The sequence below is a fragment of the Falco naumanni genome, chromosome 3 (assembly GCF_017639655.2).
Source record: "Falco naumanni isolate bFalNau1 chromosome 3, bFalNau1.pat, whole genome shotgun sequence".
Classification (NCBI taxonomy): Eukaryota; Metazoa; Chordata; class Aves; order Falconiformes; family Falconidae; genus Falco; species Falco naumanni.
Genome location: NC_054056.1, coordinates 8675115 through 8689487, shown reverse-complemented (window position 1 = coordinate 8689487; position 14373 = coordinate 8675115). Strand labels below are relative to the sequence as shown.

Genomic DNA, 14373 nt, shown 5'->3' with positions numbered 1-14373 from the left:
ATCCAAATTCCATGATGAATCTCAGCCACTGAAATGAAACCTTATAAACAAATATAAGATACACACTTCCCCCTTTCTTCTCCCTATCCCAGCATAGAGGAAGTCAGACCCACAACCTGGAAGACCAGTAGCATATTGCCATGCTGGTCTGCCTTCAAGTCCCTGGATTTTCACCTTTACCCAAGCTCACAGCCACTTCACAGCAGATCAGCTGCCCTTTTTGACTTCTACACAACTGTACACTGGCAAGACTGTGTGCCACATACCTAACCTTACAGCAGTACCCTGCTGGAATCAGTGCCATGTCTGCAGCCCTTCTACTCTTTTCCTCCTGGGCTGCAAACTAAGCCATGCTAGCAAGATCTAAGAGACATGTGCCTGAATCCATACTAGAGTAACATCTGAGGCTGAAACCACTTATAACTGCCTGATCCTTGTTGCAAGAGGGACACACAGCACTCCAAAAAAGCTGTATTAGGGAGGAAAGCACTGCCCTGGCTCACAAGAAAAAAACCAAACAACCAAACCACCACAAACAAAACATGTTCAGTAGATTGATTCACTCCCACCCCCGGCTCCACTTTGTTCCAGCTGGAAATGCAGAACATGCCACATGGAAAGCCCCAAAACATCAGTAGTGAAGCTGTATGGGACATCAGGCAAGGAAGCCAAGCGTTCAAGCCAGCAGTGCAGAACCTGACAGCAAACTGTAGGGTAACAACACAGCACAGCCTACAGCAGCTCACACCTACCACAATCTCTGAGGAGAAAGTCCAAGCAACTATGTTTCCTGCCCAAAGGAGTCAACCCAGGCACTTTTCTGGATTCACATAAGCTCCAAACCTCTTTTCAGCAAAAGTCAACAGGTTTCTTTGCAGCTGTTCAACAGTTCACAGGAACTAGGCCATAAATGCCAATTCTCCCAGTTCAGCTTATCCCTTACCAGCTGGGCCACAGAATTTTAGGTTATTTCTTTACATGGGCACGACTTGAAACTAAGTGCCCAATGTACTAATGCCTTAGGATTATTAAGGAGCAAAGCAATCCCTCTCCCACTGTCCAGGTTCTCTAACATTTAAACATCTAAAGTTTAAACAGCCTTTAAACAGCATGGGGAGGCTGCCTATCAGAGAGAGGTCCCACGAAAAAGTGCTGACAACACAGCACCAACCCCATTCATTCCACATACCCAGTGTCCCATCTCCTCCACAGTATGGACCAAAGACTGCGGGGTCTGGAAGCTTGTCAAGGGTCATTATTCCCTTCCTACTGAGAAGGGATGCTTCTGCAGCATGGCTCACTAGGCCACACCACTACAGACCCAGGGATTCTGAAGCAACATACAACAACGAATTAGGGTATACGGGTAAAAACTGTACTTTGGCAAACACCAGGACTTCTTTCAAGCCTCCAAACACTGTAGCTGGAATCCAGGCATTTTTCACATCCCTAGTTAATGTACAGTTTAACTTACAAAAGGCCATTCACACTAGAATTTATCCACAGTGAGGTTCTCAAAAGTTTAAACTAAGAATTTCTAAACATCCGAGACCAACGTAGCCTTCTCATGTAGGGAACGGCTTGGCCTTACCCCTTGCTTGCTTTTCTTGGCTGTTTACCATCTGTGGCTCACGTTCTTTAGAACCAAGTTGTTTCTGCAGTTTTTGTGCAACCAAGTGCCTTTGTACATTTATGGTGTCAAGGCCCCATCTGGGATCTCCTCAGGACAGATTTCTGACTTGATAACATACCAGCAATCCAAAGAAAGAAGTTCGAAATGAACATCTACACAGCTGCTCTGACTTACAAGCTTTATCAAATTCCCCTCCCAGGCTAAACGAAAAAGCCCATGTTTGGTAACTCCATTCAGACATTACCAACTTCTGCCCCAACGTTAAAAGTTGTTGCTCTCACTTTGAAATCAAGCAGATAGTGGTGAATTTTTTTTGCTTCTTTTTAATGAAAAAGCTTTCTCCTCCCAGGGAAGGTTCTGCAGGTTGAAAGTCTTATTATACAGTAACAGCGCTGCTTCAGTCTGAAGTCTGTCTTCCCATGTTCTAGAACAGGAAAAACTAGCAAAGCTGTAAGACAAGAAAATGTTAGGGGACAAGACTGCCCAGGGTTAAGGAAAACAGATAAGGCAAGGACAGGCAGCTGTTTCTCTATTAAGATCAGAAAGAGATGTTAATCCAAAAATCTTTGAAAACTGAAGTTCATTGCTGCTTAAGCACAACATAAAACCAGGAAGGAGGGTGGCAAAACAACCACTACATTAATGAAACATACAAAGTCAATGGCACACTAAGACCTCACTCCTAGCTGTGGCACTTCCACACTGCCACCCTTCCCACCCCACTGCCAGAAATTCCTGCATCCTAAGTCTTATCTATTCCAAATGCTTTGATGAGCCACAGTGTAGACCCCATAAAATATAGCCTGGTATTAGATTCCTTCCCTGCCAAAGGTGATCAAAGAAGAAAAGAGTTCGCTTTAATTTTCTCCCTTCTTTATAAACCCTAAAGTAAAACCTTGAGGGATTGAAGCAAGGCCACACATCAAGTCAGATGTATAAAAAGGATCAGCCCACAGCTGTCCCTGGCTTGCAGCCCTACACTCATCCCTTTAAACCACACTCCCTGGGGCACACACAATACTGTCAGATTGCTACAAGCACCAGCTGCCCTGGAAAGCTCTGGACCTTAAACCCAATCCTAAGCATGGCAACATGTGACAAAGAACTGTCCCCAGCAGTCATCATACAGCACCAAGCACCCATCTCACTAGCCAGCACTTGCATCTGCTCATTGCAGTGGCCTAGACCCAGAGCTCAAACCGTTCCTGCCCCTGTGCTCTCTCCCATGAAGGGGCCTCTGCAGAGGCAGCCTGCAGTACCCAGGCATCCATGGGGTTGGGACAGTTTCAGTGTTACTCAACCCCAGCTCAACAGTAGGACATTATTCATGGTTCAGCTGACTGTCCTGTCAGTACCCTTACTCACTGTCTTGACATGCAAGGGGTGTACCTCAATATAGCATCCAGCTCACACCAAATTTTACTAGGGAAAGCCAGCTGTGTTTCCGCCCCTACACAGAGTTGAGACAGCTTGTGCCACCCCACAGCTACAGAAGAAAGCAAATCCTCTACCCAATTAACATCCAGAATGAAGATTTAAATCACATTTGCTGTATAAAAAAAAAGTTTCCAGATGGGTGACTGCAAAGGATCCGTAACTCTGACCCTCTGCAAGACCAAAACCATACTAGCACAGCCTGTTTCTACAGCTCAGATGTATTTGTTTCAAGACCATAGGCAGATGGCGACAGATTGTCTAGTGATTAGCTAAGGAGTCACCATTAGAAAGTTGCTGGCTTTCAAATCCCCCATAACAGGATACATTTGCAACAGACATTTTGGGTGACATGAAACCTTTGTATTTTGAGAAGGAAAAGCAGCATCCAGCTAGACTGACTGCAAGGGAAGGAAGTCAAGCCTTGCCATGAGGACATTCTGAGATTTGTTAGTACTTTGGTACTTGTTCAGTTATTCCAACCACTGAACAGGAGGAAGATTTCACTGTCACCAAGAACGTCAATTCCTGCAAATAAGTCAGCAAAGAGTTGCCAAACAAACATATACCTAACTACATGGGTAACGCATGTTTGAGTGTTTACTACATAACTGCAAGTTTATCAGGGAAGATAACTAGGACAAAAGAACATCAGTGAGAGCTAGGCAGACATCCGTTCTGCTGCTCTCCAGCCTTTCCTCGTGACATTTATGTGAAGCTGTTTGTAAAGACACCACAGAAGCTAAGTGTTTCAGTCTGTCCGTTGGTGAAAGGATCAGGGTAGATAACAGATTGTTCTTGACCTCTAAGCTGTGAGGCAAGCAGAAGCAGACATGCAAGAACATCATACAAGTTCTCCCAATGGTATGCACCAAACCAGACATCCTGATTTCCAGTAGCATCCTCATATCCTTTGGACAGCTCGGTTTGCACTTCTCCCATGTGTAAGACAAGGCTGCATGTCAGTCACTCATCAGTACATTTATACATTACTTTTAATTTCTACAACTCACTGTAATTCTTCCAGGAAGGCATCCTGCAACGAACAAGAGTGAGTTTCCTCAATCTCCTATCCTACCTACTCAGTTGCCCAACAAGACTGCTGGATCTTTCCAAGGCCGATCCATTACATGTTCTTTCTAGATTTGATACTGCTTCACCAATTATGATCACCAGGAAGATGATTTCCCGATCAATGCAGCAGACCAATTTACGTCACCCCAGGAGCTTCCAAAGCTACCCAAAGTAGGGCAGAACAGTACAGAGTTTAAAGGGCATCTACAAGCAATCCCCTCCCTACTTCTTTTCAGGCGATTACACTACTTTAGTAGTCCCTGGGGAAACACAGTTAACAGTGGCACTTTTTCCCCCATGACGTGCTTGGAAATTAGTACTTTTTAGCTCTGTTCTCTTGCACTCAAAGTGTGTTCAGCCATTCCCTGTAACACCTTTCCCATCTTTGCTAAGGGCAACTGCACTCATCCCCTACTTCGTCCAGCAATTATTTATTGCTAAGGTGGCAGCAGTAGCTGTTACTCACACGGAGTAAGGAAAGATATTTTTGTCACTCAGAGCAGCGTAGTAACTGGAAGTGAGTCAACACCTTGACATCAACCCACTCTGCCATGACCACCAGCAAAGCAGTCCAATGACTACAGTTTGGTAACTTTGGTTCTCAGACACTTACTCACTTCTGTTCTGCAGGCATTACACAGCTTTGTCTGGAAGCAACTAGTGTCTTAACTTTTATCTTGTACCAGCAACCTAACTTGCAAAGGCACATCACATGTCTGCAAATACAAAGGAGCAGGGCAACAGTTCCACGGCAAGCCACATACACCAGGCTTTGGTAGAGTCAAGGTTCAGAAACTCATACCTGAATGGAGCTTTTAAGTATAGTCCGTGCTGCTGCTTCTCCACGACTATAATGCTACACCACTCTACTAGTTAACACATGTATAAGCCTCCTTCTAGAGAGTATGAAGCACAGCCCAGCTGAGATCATCCCACTGATACTCCCTGCCAACACCATTTAATCCTGACTCCCCTTGTCAACACAAACCTTCAGTGACTCCAGACTCAGTCAGTACATGTATACTACAGCCCTAAAACCATAAGCACAACTTGCACTGGCCTATCACAGCTAGTCTATCAAGTGCCAATTCCAGTGTATTCAGTGGTACCAGCGGCAAAATTTGCCAGAGACACAAACCTCAGGCAGCCACGGAGCATACTACCTTCTACATCTTTTATTCTTCAAAAACTACATTATGACTTGGAAGATTAACCATCAGCAGTCCGCACTCATTCACAGAGCCTGGCATACAGTGTCCTGACTGGCTCACCAGCTACAGATTTTTAATTCTAGTAACCTCATAAATTCTTAATTAGCCCTCACAAGACAGAATTGACAAGACAAGAAGCCCTTGCACACTGCTTTCACGTTATCAGAGGAAAGGAAATGTAGGGGACCTGGGGGGAGGGGGGGGGTAACACAAGACAGCAATGAGCAGAGCACATTTTTCACATCCAGGATCTAGCAGCAGTGACCTGACTCCACACAAATGCAGCACATATCAGCTAGCTAGTTCCTAGAACACAAACCCACATCTCCAAAGTATCTAGCATAAGTTTACAAACAAACTCCAACCACATTACAGTGCACTTCAGTAACCTCTAAAGCAGAGGGAGGCTGCACAAGCCTGCTGATGATGTACTGCAACAATGCGATGCCCCCCAGAGGAACACACTGCTGAAGTTCATCCCTTGTTTTCAAGGGGGGAGAAGAATAAATCACTGCTTTATGCATCCATCATCACAACCACCAAGAGCCACGACAGAGGCAGTGGCCGGGCACACTGACAGAGCAGGGAGGAGACAGGCACAGTAGCCTCCAGTTGGTCAGGGAAGATGCTCCTCAAGCCAGTTAAGTGCTTCTCAGCATTGTCATTCACTTTGTGATGGAGCCGTGCCACTTTACATTCCCAGTAGGTCCCTTATCACCTCACCACAGAAACAGCCTTCCTCACAGGCTAGGATAGCCACTCTGACCCCATCCATCTTACAGCCAGATGTCTTTTACTGCAAGCCACTGGAAACGCTGCATGGTTTGGTCCCAGTAACTTAGCAGCCAACTCACACCCAGCAAAACTAAGCTACTTGTGCTGCTGTGCTTTGCAATCCAGAATCTGGTATAGAAATCAGACGTTAGAGGGGTGGGAAAAGTGAAGGCTTCTTCTGGGACAAAAGGTTCAAAAATTCATCCTTCACTGCTATCAGGGAAAAAAAAGAGCTGATCTTTCTCCAAGGCAGCAACTCCCATTTCTACAATCATTTTGTAAACTTCCTTATCTTGAGCAATAGCTCAGGCAATCCGTAGGTTTCTAATCAGGAACGGCCACCACCAGCCATCAGCCACACCGACCACCCACTTCTCAGCCAGGGAATACGGAGCAAACGGCATGCCGCAGCACATGGCTACAGCCAGATCAACCTCTCAGCTCCGGGTACCTCAGCTATAGGATTGTACAAGCTCCCGTTGTATTAGCACAGGTTTATGAAGCAGAAAAACAGACAAATTAATTAGGCCTTATCAGGTGTGCTCCAGAGACCACCGCGGCAGCCACCGACACTGAACAAACAACCCGACCGCCCTAACGCGTCCGAGCCCTCCGAGCCGACACGACCGGTGTTTGCCTTCCGGAGCCACACGCAGCCGCGTCAGCCGGCCCCCGCCGCCCCCCCGCGACAGCCCCCGCCGCCCCCGGAGCCCCGCCAACCCGCTCGGAGCGGGGCGGGGGGCGCCCCACTGGCCCCGGCACTCCGGGCCCGGCCGCCGCGCCCCGCCGACACGGCGCGCCCCCGGGACCCGGCCCCCGGCGGAGGCGAGGCGGCACCGGGCCCCCGGGCCGGGCAAGCGCCCGCCATCCGCTCAGAGCCCGGCCGCGCCCCGCCCGGCGGCCGCCGGCTGCGCAGCGGGACCGCCGCGGGGAGCCGCTCCGCGGGGTCGGGCGGAGGCCACGGCCGCGCACCGCCCTGGGCGGTAGAGCCCGCCCGCCCCCCCGCCGGCTCCTACCGTTCCCGGGCTGCCGGCCGGACCATGGTAGCAGCCGGGCCCCGCCGGAGGCTGCTCGCAGGGCCGCAGCGGAGCGCGGAGAGGGCAGCGCCCGCCTCTCCCCCGCCGCGGCGGGGAGGCTAGAACCGCGGCACCCCAGCTCCTCCCGGCGCCAGGCGCGGCAAGCGGGGCCCGGCCCGTCACATGGCCCAAATAGCGCCCGGCGGCGGCCCCGCTCCGCCCCCGGCCTGGCCCGGGGCGCGGCCCGCTCCGCCCGGGCCCGCCGCCGCCCCGCCCCGCCCCGCCGCCGCCGCCGCCGCCGCCATCGGGAAGGGGCGGGCGGCGGGGCGGGCCGGGGGCGCGGCCGGCGGCGGGAAGCGCCCGGCGTGAGAGGGGCGGCCTGTTAGCGCCCGGCCCGCTGCGGGAGCTGCGGCCGGTGGGAGCGGGTGCCGCCTGCGGGCTGCCGCTGCGCTGCCGGCGGCCCGGCCCCTCCGTGACGAGCGGCGCCCCCGCTGCCCCGCCGCCGTGCCGCAGCCTTGCTCGGCGAGCGCTCCGGGGAACGCGTGCTTGCTTTTTAAAAGTGACTCGCTTACCAAAATAAATCAGGGAAATGCGATTCGGTTCATTGCAGTCGTTTTTCAAAAAGCAGCTTTTTGGACAAATTTGACCCAGTAGCATCTCTTTCAGATGATTCATTTTTCAGTATTTCCCGACAAAAAGAGTCTGTTCGTAGCAATACCGCTTGGAGCTGTAAACCAGCAGACTGTCAAAAATTAAGCAAGCCATATTGCATGGGGTACCTCTGAGGACCACCTAAGAGCTGCAGAAAGTGGTATGAATGATTCAGGAGGCGGCAGCCTGCTGTCTGACTCAGTATGGAACAAATGCCCTGCGTGCTGCTGAAATTACTGGTTTTGGGGGTTGGACATCATCATTGGGCCTTGACCAGTTCTCCTCACTAATGGTCCTGGGGCACGTGTGAAAGAGCAAGCCGGGTCGGTTTGTTTGTCCTCATTTTCACGTCGCTACTTCCAGAGGACCTCGCTTCCATCTTAGCTGAACTTCATTTCCAGCACAGGGCCTTCAAGGCTTTTTGCACAAACGTAAACGTGCAAGTGCATTCTCGTACCTACCTTTTGGTTAGACAGGATACTCACCCATTTTTCTCCAGGCTGTGCCCCTCTCAGGGAGCAGGGAAGTGAGTAGAGAGGAAGGTGATTCCCGGGTGCATACATGCGCTGGATCTCTGGGGAGGCTGCGGGAAGGAGGGATGCTCTGCTGGGTGCCGAACAGGCTTTTTGTCATGTTTCACAGGCCATGTGTCATGTACAACTTGGTTACATCGGTGCTTACGTGGAAAAAAAATCCTGCAGCCGCACATGGGATGAAATGAAATTGCATGATCCCCGGGGGACCAAAGTAACCCCTGCTAGGTTATTTCTTTTTTCAGTGAGGTGGTCACAGCAGGACATTCAGTGACATACAGTGGGGCAGGCTCCAGTGCTGAACTCACTGAACTGTCAGACAATGTCAGTAGAAATGAATGTAATGTGAAGGCCAAGGTGGGGTGGGTAGTCTGCTGAATACCCCCTGCCTCCTCACCCCTGTCAGCCCATGCAGTCAAGAAAACCCTGAAAGAGGACTTCAGCGAATACGGGGAAAGAAATTCTACCGAACTTTGTAGGACAGTACATGCATATGAAGTCATTCACATGTGCATTCGTATCTTTGCAGGACCGAGGCATCGTTTGTTAAGCATATTTAGAAGTCCTTGGGGAATAGTTGCTCTATGCCAGCCATTGTGGTTCATTAAAGAAACACATTCACATTAGATTAAATGTATTACTCTAGCTGACCAGAAACACCAGGGAGATTGTAGACACAGCACAAATATGTTCTTTCACACCCTGCAAGATAGAAACAGGAGAAGTTTTATGTTAAATAGATAAATGTTTGGGTAGCTTTTTCAAAACTACTTTACTTTGACCTGGTCCTCCTCCCATTTAAGTCATCTTTTCCCACTAAATTCAGCAGAAGTTCTTCAGCAACAGTCCCCCAACTGTGTTGTGAAAATCTTTTCCTGTGGATCACCATTCAGTTCTTGGACAGTTAGCCAGACCTTGGGGGCTCATACTCGCCCAGAGACCCTGTAAATGTTGCTCTGAGGGAGCTGAGGAAGGCTTGACACTGCAGACTGGCTCCGCGGTTTTCTGCCAGCACACCTGCAGCTTGTTGTGTAAACTCAGCTTTGCTTGTGGAGAGTTCTCCCAGTTAATCACTGTTCAGAAAGTCCACTCACATCTCTTCGGCCAATGCCAAAGATGTTAAAGGAATGTGCCAGGCATATTCCAGCCTGGAGAGTGAGACAAACTGAACTGCTGTCTAGGGAGACTCCAAAACCGCTGAGAATCAGAGCTCTGTGGACCAGATTCTCCTCTACAGTAGATCAATCTACTACACTCACCAAAGTACACCTACTTTAAATGCTTTGTTTCTCTACTGCCAAGGTGGGAGACTCCTGTAATGTGAGAACCTGACTGGTGGGAGTGGGGCAAATGCTAACATGCATTCATAATCTGGAAAGGTGGAAGGCAGGTAGCGGTTAATTAGTTGGCTGACAGTAGCTCCTGATGCCTAGAGATGTGGATGGGGAATTTTCCACTTATCCTGAGACCTTTTCCTGCCCATCTGCTGTGACCCAGGGGAGTAACAGACCAATGGCCAGGGCCAGGGTCCTGAGGAAAGCCTGAGATCTTGCTTGTAGAGACTCAAAAGCAGGTTCTCCTTGGCCTGCCTAGCCACAGCTCACCAGGCTCAGGATAGTATGAGCAACTTCTGCAGCAGCAGAGACATGTCATCACATGAAAGCCATGAATGATGTCTGAGAACTGTACAGGAAACTCAGCAGGCTTTAGTCTGTGTGCCTGTGAACTCCACTGCTCTGCTAACTCCACCAGTCGTGTTACCTGCCTCCCAGCACTGGTCAGCACTATGACCCATTACATCTCCAAGCAGCACTCTCCAGATGTGAGCTTCTTTGTCTGAGGGTTACTCACAATCTTGCGTTTTCTTATGCACTATTTCCAGGTGTGCAAGGGTTTCATGCTCTAACAGAGATCCCCGTTCTTTACAGTGAGAGGGAGAGATGGGGTGGAGGAGGTATAAGAGCAGCAGGGAAGTTGGAGGAAACCAGACATGACAAGTGCTGAAGCAGAACTTCTCAGCTTTGTGGTGGCTTCTCGCCAGGTGAGATCACAGCTCCCACAGAATCTTCTCTCCTTTTATTTCCTTAATACTGGACTTTCTTGCTTCCTTAAGAAGCAGGAATTGCTGGTCTTCAATCACTTGCTTTGAATACTGTCCATGTCTCAAACTTAACAGTGTAAACAGTGGCAGAGGGGGGCGGCTGACAAATGCCAGTGTTTATGGCCTGCAGTGGAATCCCTCTAAGCCTGTTTGGAAAACTAACTGGGGATGGAGCCTGGATTAGAAGAGACTTTTCCAGCTCTCATCCTTGTGAATGTATGCTAAGGTTATTAAAAGGGAGGTGGGAGGGGGAATCATTTGGCATGCCTCCTTTTTCGTGGTCAGCATTCAGTATTGTAGATTGGCTCTGGGGTCTGGAAGTGGATGAGCACCCGCCTCCTGAAAAATGAGTCTCTTCTGAATGTCTGAAGCTAAGCATCTAAATCCTCCTTAAGAGCACAGACTCTCAGGCTGGTACGGACTTCGTAGATGTGCGTTATGCCTAACTGATACTAACCTTGCAGCACGGAGGCTGATAGACTGTAGCAAAGAAGGGGATCCTATCGCTTTGCATTTGCGGGTGGGTGAAAGAGGCAGCCAGAAAAACATGCAGCGTTCTATGCCCTGGGGAGAGGGTGAGATAGAGTAAACACTCTGCCCGGAAACATGTACGTGCTGCATGCAGGCTCTGCCTGTGGGAATTAAGGGAGACAATGCAACAGATAGTGAACAATGAGTGTCTGTAATGTACAGCAACAAAGCCAAAGTAACCCAGTGTGCTGCAGAACAGAGGAAGAAAGAGACTGTTAGAACAGCAGCCTCATGAGGCAGAAATCCTGCCAAGCCTGCTTGGAGGACAACTGACAAGCCCTCCTCAGCTGGAAGATGGATCAATGTGGTGGAAAAGGGGGTAAAAGAGAGTGGGATGGAGGAGGAAAAAACAACCATTCCCCAGGGGCCCTTTGCAGGAAAAAAACATAGTCATCTTCCTCTTAGTTAGTCTTTTCTTGTGAATTCAAATGTCAGCACAGTCAACACTACGCTTTACGCACTGCAACACAAGTAAAGGAAGATGTTGAATGAAACAAAACCCTTTATCCAAAACAAAGTGGAATCCAGGTGTTTTGCTTTACATTCACTTGGAAAGCAGGGGCTTACTGTGATGTCTCCTGTTACTGCTCCTTTCTTTGCCTTTCTGCTTCAGCATAGGGTGCTAGATGTGAAGTGGCTTACCTTAAAGAATGGGATATATGTAACTCTGGAGCACTTGGATGCAGAAGATGCTCTACAAACTTCCTATTCTATCTGGAGCAATGCAAAGGGAGCTGGTTGCCCAATTACCTCTGAGCTACATGTACTACAGACCCGACTACCTCTTAATGAGAGCACATGCCAGCAGCACCCCCCTATAATCACAGCAATTTTGCTGGCTGACATGACTGTCTACAGTAAAAAGGACACCTCGTACCAGTACTACTTCTTACCACACCGTATGCTGCAAACCTGTATGTAGCAGGCTATGCACATTGTTGCAGTCTGTGTGCGAGAAGCCACTGAGAGTGGGAAAGAAGGAAAATTAGTTCCTTGCCTTTTTGATGGAGAGTTATGAAAGGAAAATGATAGCAACCAGGATAATACAGGAATAGCAGCTGTGGAGTAGCTTATGGGAGAGCAGGCTGACCGGAGGAATCACGGTGCCACAAGATGAGTGCTCATCTCCGCGCTGTGTGTGGCTCAAGGAGCAGCAGCAGCAAAAGCGTGGGCGTCAGAGGCCCAGCTGCATTGACCCGTGCCTCTACAAAAAGCTCCCTTGGCGTGTCCAGAGAAGGGCAGCGGGGCTGGGGAAGGGTTTGGGGCATTGGTCTGATAAGGAGCAGCTGAGGGAGCTGGGGGTGTTCAGCCTGGAGAGGAGGGGGCTCAGGGGGGACCTTACCGCTCTCGATTCTGTCATTCTATGACAGGGCTGGTAAAAGTGGTTCCCACCAGCTCCCACAGCACGAGGAAGCAGCACCCTCTGCTGCTGGCATGCCTGCCGCCACAGCACCTTTACAGGCACCGAAGTACTTCCAGAGAGCTCAGGAAAAGCACCTACAGCAACGTCCCTCTGCAAGTCAAAACACTGCAGCACATGGGTGGTTTGTTTATCAGACAATTTGATCGTGTCAAAGTGCTGCTGTTGGGAAAGGAGATGCCGGGCAGCATCTGCTTGCAGCAGATAATAGCAATAAGAACAAGCCCGGCTTTGTGCTGAAAAGATTTTGACTGCTGCTGTTCCTGACAGGTACTTTGGCTGATATTGTTTGATGAACATGATACACAGAACAGGGACGCTGTAGGATAAAACTCCCCATTCCTCCAGCAGCCTTCCTCTGGCCTCTTCCAAACATTTCATACGCCTATGAGGCAGCTGATTTACTATTGCTGCATAGCAAGAGGAAAGGGGAACTCGGGGGAGCAACATGACTCACCCACAGTGAGTCAGTGGCAGAGTCCTGCCCCTTCAGCTCTCTGGTGCTACCCTCGGACCAGCAATTCCCGTGGTGCTGGGAACACGGGGAAGGAGTCCCGACTCCTCCTCCCCCCCCCCCCCCCCCCCCCCAAGCAATCCTACTCAGCGTGCCTACTGTGGGGCATGCAGCACGATGCTGTACCACTTCCAAACCAGCTCCCTGGAAAGCTGCGGGATGATGCAGGATCCAGGTAGTCAGATGAATCCTAGTTTTGTCCCTCCCTTTTGCTGAGGACTTTTTTGCTTTTCCCAAATTAAGCTGTTTAAGATCAGTCAGGTCTATCCTACAAGTGCGTTCCCAAACGGGATATGCACAGTTCAGGCATCAAGTACTTGGTCTCTTCCTCCAGTTTCCTCCCTCTCCTTGAATGCAAGCTGCCCTTTTCCCTAGCAGCTGACCCCAGGTTTCCCTTCTTCATGTGGGGAAATAAGCTCAGCTTGGTACCGGCTGCAGCTCCAGTCCCCCCCAGCTCAGCCAGAGATAAGTATTTGAGCTCCTGTTCTGCACCCTGCTCCCACCTCACCATGTCCCTCTCTTCCTCTCTGCAAGCAGGAGAAGTGAGCGTCCCCACATCTTCACACAGAGTACTGTACCAGTCCATACAATATGCCCATGTAAGAAAAGAAAACCATAAAAAAAATGGCTACATCCCATTAAAAAGTCTTGGAACTACAGAAAAGAACCTGCTTAACAGTTTGTGTCTGTGTGCAGGTCTCATTTTGGCAACAGCAACACTGCTCCGAGCCAAACATCATTCACACAAGACCCAGATTGTTTTGTGTATAAGGAGATGCCTACAAAAAGGGAGCCCTGTTTAAGGAAAAAATGAGGCGATGTCTGGTCAGAGCGCCACCAGGACATAGTTTCTGCGGGAAATTCCTCTCTGTAGAGCAATCTGTCAAAGGAGAGCCAACATGTCCCGCCGCAGGGAGCAGCCTGAGGGCACAGGCCTGGCACAGTCTGCAGTGGTGCTTGCAGGAGGACCTGGTGCTGCATTGCTACAGGACATCATGCCAGCTCTCTGCAGGGGGAGCAGCTGGAATGAACTGGATCAATTCACATTACCGACAGACATTGCACAAGGCAGCTTGTTTCAGGATTGCACGTACTGTTTTTCACTCTCCCCTCAATATCCTTTCTTGCCCCTTTTTAGGCAACGGCCACATTTTCAGTCATCTGCTTGGGGAAAGAAAGGCAATAAACCAATCCCTACTAAGGCAGGCAATGAATCTAAAGGCACAAATCCTACTAAGGATTGCCCTGAGCTGTGGCCAAGGAACTCAAGCACAGCACCAAAAAATTTGTTTTGAAAAGCATTAAGACACTGAAAATTTTGCCGCCTTTACCACCACTGCCTCTGCTCCCCATGTTTGGGGAGGACTGACTAATCCTGTAACTGCTTGGAGTATCTCACTTCAGTGATGTGCAATGGTCTCTAAACTAGAATCAAAACACTCCTGACCTGGATGGAAGTTCTGTCCCAGCCCCATGTCCTG

The 14373-nt window shown here is 49.7% G+C and overlaps 1 protein-coding gene across 5 annotated transcripts in view; it reads right to left on the bottom strand.

The window, feature by feature from the left end:
- Window positions 1–7399, bottom strand: part of SPSB1 (splA/ryanodine receptor domain and SOCS box containing 1) — a 38310-nt gene extending 30911 nt beyond the window's left edge. For 2 of the 5 annotated variants that reach the window (XR_005826892.1, XM_040586971.1), the window contains exon 1: window positions 7143–7399. The gene's annotated coding sequence lies outside the window, so the exon portion shown is untranslated. Of the gene's footprint in view, window positions 1–1914; window positions 2089–7142 lie in introns of those variants that run through there. The other 3 variants (XM_040586969.1, XM_040586968.1, XM_040586970.1) reach the window with 2 other exon arrangements.
- Window positions 7400–14373: the final 6974 nt, after the last annotated feature.